Source organism: Mus caroli, chromosome 4 (assembly GCF_900094665.2).
Source record: "Mus caroli chromosome 4, CAROLI_EIJ_v1.1, whole genome shotgun sequence".
In the NCBI taxonomy this organism is placed as follows: domain Eukaryota; kingdom Metazoa; phylum Chordata; class Mammalia; order Rodentia; family Muridae; genus Mus; species Mus caroli.
This window is the reverse complement of record NC_034573.1, coordinates 52,556,336-52,566,441: the sequence shown is the minus strand read 5'-3', so window position 1 is coordinate 52,566,441 and position 10,106 is coordinate 52,556,336. Positions and strand designations below refer to the sequence as shown.

The 10,106-nt window shown below is 43.9% G+C and overlaps 1 pseudogene; it reads right to left on the bottom strand.

The window, feature by feature from the left end:
• Positions 1–208: 208 nt before the first annotated feature.
• Positions 209–1,318, bottom strand: LOC110293323 (annotated as a pseudogene).
• Between the last annotated feature and the right edge of the window lie 8,788 nt (positions 1,319–10,106).

Here is a 10,106-nt window from a genome sequence, read left to right as displayed (position 1 = left end):
GGCCTGATTTTCTCTCTCATATCCTTAAGACAGGACAGGATGGGATGAGATGGCCACACCAGCTAACCACTGAGGTCACAAGTGGCAGCTAAAAGTGTACCAGAACTTTCTACTCTGGGACCTCTGTTCTACTCCCTCAACAAAGGCTTTCAATAAGGCTTTTATTTCTCTTCCCAGCTGGACATAATGCTTCCAGAAGTGGCTTAAACTATTCAGACATCTCTTCTACCACTTTTACTTTCTTCTTCTTCTTTTTGGTGGTGTCACTGTCCCCATCTCCAGTTTCACCCCCACTTTCTAGCACAGTTTTGGGCTTTTTATCCTTCTTACTCTTCTTTTCCTTCTACAGGGGAACTGTTGGAGGGGTCTCATCGCTTTCACTCTCACTATCCCGCTTCCTTTTTATGTTTACTGCTTCAGCAGCTAACTGAGGGGCTTGTACTGCTTCGGTAACCAGTGTGTTCTTGCCAGAATCACTATAGTCAATGTAATCCTGTTTCCATGTGGCAGGGGTATTGTCTGTGGGTTTGCCATGCTTGTCCAGAAGGCCCTGCTTGATCATCATCTTCTTCTGACTTGCCTTTGGACCTAAACCCCACTTGCGAGGATAAGTGTCTCTTTCCATAATCACCCTCTTTATTTTGGCTACTATACCATGGTCACANGTAGAAATCACTGCTGTAGTCATCAATGCAATTGCCATGCAGATAGCTTCCCCCTTAGTAGTAATGACCACAATCTCCTGGTTGACCTCAATGCCATCTTCATATCGAAGAACACCAGGAAGCATGATCTTGGCCCCATAGCANATTGCATTCACTGCACTATCTTTCATAACCAGACGTTTATGAGATGTCAACAGCTTTTCCAAAGGGTAAACAACACGCCGCAGTAACTCTCATCCTTATGGTTATCATACAGCCACTGAGCATCGAGTACATCATGCATTGTCACCATATGGTCCTTTTCACTCATGGCTCCAGAACGCACCCTCCGAAGTTCCTGCATCTGACCACCAACTCCGAGTAACAAGCCAAGGTGTACGCATAGTGTCCGAATGTAGGTGCCAGCTTCACAGCTTACCCAAAAGATTCCTAATCTTCTTTCAGGATCATATTCTATCATTTTGCTCTCGTAGATAGTCCTCACTCAAAGCTGCCTCTTTACTGCAGCAATAAGTGGGGGTTGCTGAAACAGGGTACCTGTCAGAGTTTCTAGGGCCCTAGAAAGCTGAGTACCCCCTTCAATAGCATTGTGCAGCCGGACAATTCCAACATACTCTTTGCCTGCACTCTGTTGTGTGCATTGTGTTCAATGCACACAATTAAACAACCAGTCACTTTGGGATCTAGTGTAATTTGCCTATTTCTTAAACTATGTGTTTGTTTTCATTGTTTGACTTTTTGAGCTGTAAAAGAAATAACCTTGGGATCAAAGAAAGCAGAAAGGAAATGATAGAAACATTTAAAAGGCTCAGAAAATTATCTCTAAACTCTAAGTGAAGGCCAGGCAAGGCCTGAGGCCAGCTCCTGTGAGTGGGAGGACCAGAACTTCAAGGTTATCCTTGGCTGCATAGAGAGTAGTTTGAGATCAGTTTGAGCTACATGGGGTTGTTTTTCTCTTTATTATTATTATGTTGTTGTTGTTGAGACAGGGTTTCTCTGTGTAGCCCTGGCTGTCCTGGAGTTCACTCTGTAGACCAGACTGGCCTCTGCCTCCTGAGTGCTGAGATTAAAGGCATGAGCCCCCATGTACTCCCCTGTGCCCTTTTTAAAGTGAGGGCAAATGAGAGAGGCAAAGAGGCTGTGCTGGCTAGTCTTATGTCAACCTGACATACAAATTAGAGTTATCTGAAAGGCGGGGAAGCTCAATTTAGAAAATGTGAGAAATCCTATTTTCCTATTTCTTCTTGGGCCTGGGCTTCCTGGTTTTGGATGACCAGAGCCGTTTTCTAGACTGCATGGACTGCATGGAAACCCTTTTTGCTGAGCACTTGACATTCTTGCCCATTACGCATGGGTGCCAAAACCCAGACTGAGCATCCTTTGGTTTTCAGTGAAACAGGTTCCACCCCCACTGTCAATCAAGGCTTCTGTCCTTTCCTCCATTGTTGTGTGAAGGACTTGCCCTTCTCTCCATCATGCTGGGAGAGGTCATTGTCTGATTAACCTTAGAAAGAACGATTACTCAACTCAGATGCTATTTTTAGAGTTGAACAAAGTAAGCTGAAAAAAAAGGTTAAATAAGAGAAGACTACTGCATAGGGCGACTTCAGAAAACCTTAAATTGGTAAAACAAACAAACAAACCAACCAAAAACCCAACAAAACAAAACAACAACAATAAGTCAAACAAAAAAGAAAAATCAAAGACAACGTCACTTACTGTTCATGATGTCATTCATCATGAATAGGACATGCACCCATTCTGGGTCTTAGCTTTCTATTGCTAGATAAGCACTGTTTCTCAGAGGAGTGATAAGATTCACTGTAATGAACCAGCTGTGGTGGTGGTACATGCCTCGAATCCCAGCTCTCTGGGGGCAGTGGCAGAAGCAGGTGAATTCTAGGTCAGCCTAGTCTACATAGTGAGACCCTGTCTCAAAAAACCCACAAAACCAAATAAAACTCCAAAACAAACAACCAAAGACAAAACAAACAAACAAACAAACAAAAACAAAAAACAAACCCCAACCCAACCCAACCCACCAACCAGCCAACCAAAAACCATTTCTGCAACCTCAGTCACCCTCCTGTGCCTACTCCTAATTAAAATCTCAGACCATTATAATAACTGTCCCTTCTGCCATAATCTTCATTGAGAACTACTAGCCATACCATCTCAGCATCTCTCAGTTACTGGAACTCAACAAGTGAATGAAATAACACTGTATGTTGCCATTGAGAATTCTGTGTCCTGTAGTTCAGGCTCGGATACCACGACGTTGGCATAAAACTGTATGTTGGTAATGTCGTGAATCATCCTTTCACCTGGCTCTCTGCACAAAGAAAGCCACATCCAGCACAAAACCCAGGGCCCTGCCTTAGAATCTCACCATTTGCCTTTCAGGTCTGCCGAGCTGTACAGTGGGAGCTAGAGGTCTTCTTTTATAGAAGACCACCATGGAGTATACCGTCCTAGTCCCTAAAAGACCATACACCGAGGATAAGAAGGTCAGAAAGGAGATCTGTAGAAGGGTGACTTGCTTATCCTTCTTGTAGGCTCTTACTGTCACCATTACTGTGGGGCCCACACAACACATACAGTTATCAAACAAATGCACTTGTCTTAAGCATGTGCATGCTGGTCTACTGTCACCAATACAGCAGGGCTCTATCTACCATACCTATACTCCACGCTGCCCCAGGTGTGCATGAGTCTGCATGCACCCTGCCTCCCACTCTCTAGCTCAGCAGTTAAGAGCACTGACTGCTCTTCCAGAGGTCCTGAACTCAATGCCCAGCATCTACATGGTGGCTCACAACTGTCTGTAATGAGATCCAATGCCCTCTTCTGGTGTGACCGAAGACAGCTACAGTGTACTCTTTTTTTTTTTTCCCCAGAGCTGAGGACCGAACCCAGGGCCTTGCGCTTGCTAGGCAAGCACTCTACCACTGAGCTAAATCCCCAACCCCTACAGTGTATCGTATACATAAAATAAATAAATAAATCTCTCATCTTTTCCAGATATGATCATATAACTGGACACAGTTAATGTTCTACAGAGCTTTCCTATAAACAGACATACATGTCTCGATGCTAGGCCCCTAGTTGTTCACTATTCTATGTCCATGTACACATTATAGCCAATGGTCACATCCCTGTCACATTTATTTACATAGCTATCCTATGCTTTATTCATATCTCACACTTAGCTGCTGCATATTGTTGATTACACAAAAGCACAAGCACACCGATAGTCAATCCATTTACGCAGACCTACTTCTCTTCTCTATTAGACACCACACTTATCTCCACACTTGTAAGCTCAGATAAGATACATCATTGTGTCCATAACCAATGTGGAGTTTCTACCAGCCATTCTTATTCTTGTAAATCCATATATGCATATGCTCTTATACAAGTACAACACACACACACACACACACACATACACACACATACACACACACCAGACAGACAGTCCATAGCTGACATATGACATACTGGGCTACCATAAATTCCCATGCTGATCCTGTGAATATCATCCATGTTACCTCTAAGGTAACACATGTGTTGCCCCCCCCCACTCCCTTTGACTTTTTTATTTCTGCCCACCACATGCACTGCTATAATATGCACAAAAACTATAGATGTCACTTCCTTTCATACAAAGCAGTATTAGAAGACTGGTGTGTATGTGAGAATCCCAGGGTTATCTGAGGGGATGAGAATGCTCATCACACCTACACTTGATCTCAGCCAAAAAGGCCAAGAAGCCATCTCATCACATCTACAAGTCTTTCTTTCTGTGTTAAGGGACTAGCTTGGGCTCCACTGTAACTGCTTCCTTTACGCAACACATAGCATTTCCCTCCAGGTCACCACACATTTTAAATTGTTATATCGTGTTCCTTCTGAAAAGGTCAAGGAAAGCTTGGCCACACGCAGGCAGAGAAACATATCAACCAAAGCAAAACTGGAAAACTGAGACCTTTTGCTTTACACAAACAGGAACCATTTCCTTGCTTTTGAGCTCTGTCAGTCTGAAACCAAGACAGCTGGCACATCACTGGTTGGTCACACATTGCAGGCTTCAGGAGAGTAGGTCTGACACATGCAGTGTTGAGCAGAAGGAAGTAACAGTCACAGATGTCCTTGACTCCTAGGACTAGGAACAATCTTACAGTGAAGTCTCACTGCCCTAGTCTATGCATTCAAAATAATTTTCCTTTTAAAAAAAGGGGGGAAAGAAAAGAAAACATCAGGGATCTGAAGGGATAGCTTAGTTAGTAAGGAACTGGTTTTGATGCCAAGAAGCCACAGGAAAATGTCAGAGTAGTATGTGCCACAGTTATAGTGCTGGGAGGGCAGAGGCAAGAGCCTTCCTGGGGCTCATTTATCAGCCAGTCTGTCAGTAAGCTCAACTCTAAGGAGAGACCCTGCTTCAAAGGAGGTGGATGGCTTCCCAAGGATGGCACCTAGGTTGTCATCTACCTCCATATATCTGCACACACATGAAACCTATCCCCTACACATTCACACGCATACACATAAAAATCAATTTCCTAGAGTGTTGATGTTAATGGCCCTAGATATTTCATCCCTTTCCTGTGGAAACAGATAGAACTTTCTGATCTATCAGTCCCAACAGACAGCCTATTTATTCTTTGATTTATACCAACAGACAGGGTATTTATTCTTTGATTACTCATTCAACAATTCAACAACTAGGTATTGAGCGCTGCTGAATTCCATCCGCTGTGGGGGCTACTTTGGATATAATGGGAGAGAAAGAGATACACTCTTGGGAAATAAAGCAACCATGACACCACAGTTGTCAAACTTAGGATTAGGGTTATGAGAAAGGACTTGAGTAAATGGGACATGAACTTGGGGAGAGACAGTAGTTGTTCAATAAACTCAGGATCTGCCAGTCATTCTGCTATCTTGTTAGACGAGAAACCAGATAGGTGTGAGTAACAGTAAGAGTGCAGGCTTGGATATTAGGTGAAGCTAAGAGGAGTTTGGTCTCATTCAGAGAAAACAGAAAAGATGCCCAATAAGGTTATAAGGCAGGTATCTCTTGGGTGTTTGGAGGTCCCTATAATGCTGACTTTCCAAGATAAAACACAAGCGTTCAAGAGTGAGCCTGAATTTTTAACTAGATAAATAAGTTTTAGTATAAATATGCACCACAGAACATTTGTAACATATGTTTTAAAACTGTGAAGTTTTGTATATGCTTGGCCCAGGGAGTGGCACTACTATACGAGGTGTGACCTTTTAAATAAGTATAGCAAGCTGAGAAAGGAAAAACATAAAATATATGGTTCGAGTATTAAAGGAGCACCAGGAAGTGAAATGGAGCTGACTCTCCTGTTTAAAGATATTAAATTGAATTAAGGAGTTGTAGTGACCTTGGGGCGAGATCCCACCCAGCTAAATTTAGTACCAGGCATGGTAGAACAAGCCTTTAATTCCACGACCTAAAGACAAGCAGATCTCTGAGTTCAAGGCCAGCCTAGAACAGAGTAAATTCTTGGTAAAGAAAAAATTAAATATAGGCTTGGTGGACCACACCTTTAATCCCAGTGTTTAGGTATGCAGATCTCTGAGTTCAAATTCAGTTTATGGAACAAGTTCCAGGATAGCCAAGCTTAGGCAGTGAAGGAGTTGGAAAACAGAAAGCTGGTGATAATGTAATAGAACAATGGGTCCATGTTCCAGCCCCAGCAGAACTCAGCATCTTTGGTCATTTGGCTCTGACTTTATAGTCAAGAGGAAAAGGAGACTACTGGGACAATTGATGCTAGTTAGCTGGAGCTCAGAAATTAGGGGTGATTAAGAAAAGACCAGCATCATGGAGGTGAAATCTTTTGGGAAGTGTTTTCTGAGAGCACAAAACAGCTATCTTGTGTTCTAGAGATAGCCAAGGTTGTACCTCATGCTGTAGCAGGACTTGGTAATGTGTGAGAGTCACCCAGGTGGTACTGGCTTTGAAGACATGAAGGGATTATGAAGAACAGCTGAGGCTCAGCACTGTGAGAGGCCATGGAAGGCCATTGGTGAAGGTGCAGCCTCAGTTGTAGTTGATGGACCAGGACTGAAGGGGTCATGCAAAGGAACAGAGGCTTGGCACCATGAAGAGAGCCTATGAGAGGCTACTGTTAAGCCTAGCTGCAGCAGAAGACTCCAGTGCATTGTAGATGCCAGTACCATGGGATGATCACCAGGAACAGCAGCAGCAGGTGGAGTGGATTAACCTGAGCCTAGAGTACTATAGAAGACAGAGGTAGAGAAGTGATGACAATCCTTTGGAGGAGCCCAGAAGATCATGTGTGGATCCCAGACAGTGAAACAAGAAGTTATAACATTGAAGGTACCTTGGAGACCCCAAGATGTTGGAGATGCCAGAACCATGGGATACATGCTGAGGAAAGCTGCTATCAGGGAGTGGAACCAGCCCAGCAGAAAGAAGTTTGTTGCAGTCAGCAAAGACAGAAAGGAGTTGGAGACCTGAAGACTACTTTGAGATCAGATGCAGAGTTTGAACTTTGTCCAGCTGGTTTCCTTTGAACTTTGTCTTGCTTTGGGGATGACAGTTAAGTGCTTAGATGAATCTCAGGCGAGATCTTGAACTTTGGGCTTTTAATATTGTTGAGACTGCAGTAGACTATGGGGACTTTGGAAATTGACTAAATGTATTTTGCATTATGGTATGTTTAGGTATGGCCCCCATAGTCTCATGTGTTTGGACAAGCCTACGGGGACCAGGGAGTGGGGCATGATGGTTTGTATATGCTTGGCCCTGGGGTGTGACCTTGTTGGAGTAGGTGTGTCACTGTGGGCATGTGCTTAAGAACCTTACCCTAGCCTCCAGGAAGTCAGTATTCTGCTAGCAGCCTTCAGATGAAGATGTAGAACTCTTAGCTCCTCCTGCACCATGCCTGCCTGGATGCTGCCATGTGTACTCCTTGATGATAATGGACTGAACCTCTGAACCTGTAAGCCAGCCCCAATTAAATGTCCTTTATAAGACTTGCATTGGTCATGGTGTCTGTTCACAGCAGGAAAATCCTAACTAAGATAAAAAAACATTATCTAATCTTTTTTCATCATGTGAGGGTTGGGGTTGCCATTCCACAGGCACATCTCTGACCCATAACTGTTTCTGTCTGAAAGAATTACAGGGGCTGAAATGAAGAGGAGCCTGAGGAAAAGAAGGTCCAGCGACAGGCCCAAAGTGGGATCCAGCTCAAGAGGAGGTCCCAAGGCCTGAGGCTATAGAGCACTCACAAAAGGGATCTATCATGACTGCCCTCAGAAAGACCCAACAAGCAGCTGAAAGAGTCAGATGCAGATATTTGTACCCAACCAATGGAAAGAAGCAGCTGACCCCTGTTGTTGAATTAGGGAAGGCTGAAAGAAGCTGTGGAGAAGGGAGATCCTGTAGGAGGACCAGCAGTCTCAATTAATCTGGACCCCCGAGATCTCTCAAACACTGGACCACCAAACAGACAGCATATACCAGCTGATATGAGGCCCCCAACACACATACAGTAGAGGACTGCAGAGTCTGTGTTCATTTCAGAGATGATGCACCTAATCTTCAAGAGACTGGAGGCCCCAGGGAGTTTAGAGGTCAGGTTTGGTGGGAGTGTGGGGGTATCCACGTGGAGACAGTGGGGTGGGAAGGAGGTATGGGATGTGGAGCAGTTGGAGGATAGATGGGGGCAGGGAATGGAATATGGAGAGAAAGAAAGAAAGAGAGAGAGAAAGATTAGAAAGAAAGTAACCCATTTTTTTTAATTTATTTTGTTTTTATTTTATTTTATTTATTTTGGTTTTTCGAGTCAGGGTTTCTCTGTATAGCTCTGGCTGTCCTGGAACTCACTCTGTAGACCAGGCTAGCCACAAACTCAGAAATCCGCCTGCCTCTGCCTCCCACTGAGTAAAGAGAAGCTGAAAGAGGCCAGACTTAGGAAACTGATAAGAGCTGACATATCTAGAACCACTAAATGGCCATGGCCCATTCCTTGCATGAATCCCATGCTGTAGAAACTATGTCCAACTGTGCCCCTTCTTAGAATTGGGAACAAAACACCCATGGAAGGAGTTACAGAGACAAAGTTTGGAGCTGTGATGAAAGGATGGACCATCTAGAGACTGCCGTATCCAGGGATCCATCCCATAATCAGCTTCTAAACGCTGACACCATTGCATACACTAGCAAGATTTTGCTGAAAGGACCCAAATATAGCTGTCTCTTGTGAGACGATGCCGGGGCCTAGCAAACACAGGAGTGGATGCTCACAGTCAGCTATTGGATGGATCACAGGGCTCCCAATGGAGAAGCTAGAGAAAGTACCCAAGGAGCTAAAGGGATCTACAACCCTATAGTTGGAACAACATGATGAACTAACCAGTACCCCGGAGCTCTTGTCTCTAGCTGCATATGTTTCGAAAGATGGCCTAGTCGGCCATCACTGGAAAGAGAGGCCCATTGGACTTGCAAACTTTATATGCCCCAATATAGGGGAATGCCAGGGCCAAAAGAATGGGAATGGGTGGGTAGGGAAGTGGGGAGCGCTATGGGGGACTTTTGGGATAGCATTGGAAATGTAATTGAGGAAAATATGTAATAAAAAATATTAAAAATTTTAAAAAAAAGGAAAAAAAAAAAAGAAACTATGTCCAAACCAAAATCCATCTCAAGTACTGTGTAAAACCATTTTGATTTAGTTATGGTGTGTGTGTGTGTGTGTGTGTGTGTGTGTGTGTGTGTGTGTGTGTGTTACATGTACATGCCAGAAAACAACCTCGAATGTCAATTCTTTAAGAGTTATCCAACTTGTTTTCTGGAAGAAAAAAAAAAAAAAGGTTTCTCACTGGCCTGTAGCTCACCAAATAGGATAAACTCTTTGGCCAGTAATCCCAGGGATTATGCCTAACTCTACCTCTGCAGCACTGGGGTCATAAACATGTGTCACCACAGCTCTGGATGCTGGCGACTCAACTCAGGGACTAACACTTGTGCCATGGCAAGCACTTTTCCCCACTGATCCATCTTCTTTATTATTATTATTATTATTTATTTTATGTATATGAGTACACTGTAGTTGTGAGCCTTCATGTGGTTGTTGGGAATTGGACCTCTGCTTGCTCCGGTCTCGGCCCAAAGGGCTCCCTCATGCCCAAAGACTTATTATTATAAATAAGTACACTGTAGCTGTCTTCAGATGCACCAGAGAGGGTGGCATCATACGGGTGGTTGTGAGCCACCATGTGGTTGCTGGGATTTGAACTCAGGACCTTCAGAAGAGCAGTCAGTGCTCTTACCCACTGAGCCATCTTGCCAGCACCCTCATCCATCTTCTTATCCTTTGTGTATATATCATAATTTAGTACTTTGAGAGGCTAAAAATGATCATCAGGGCTGGGGAG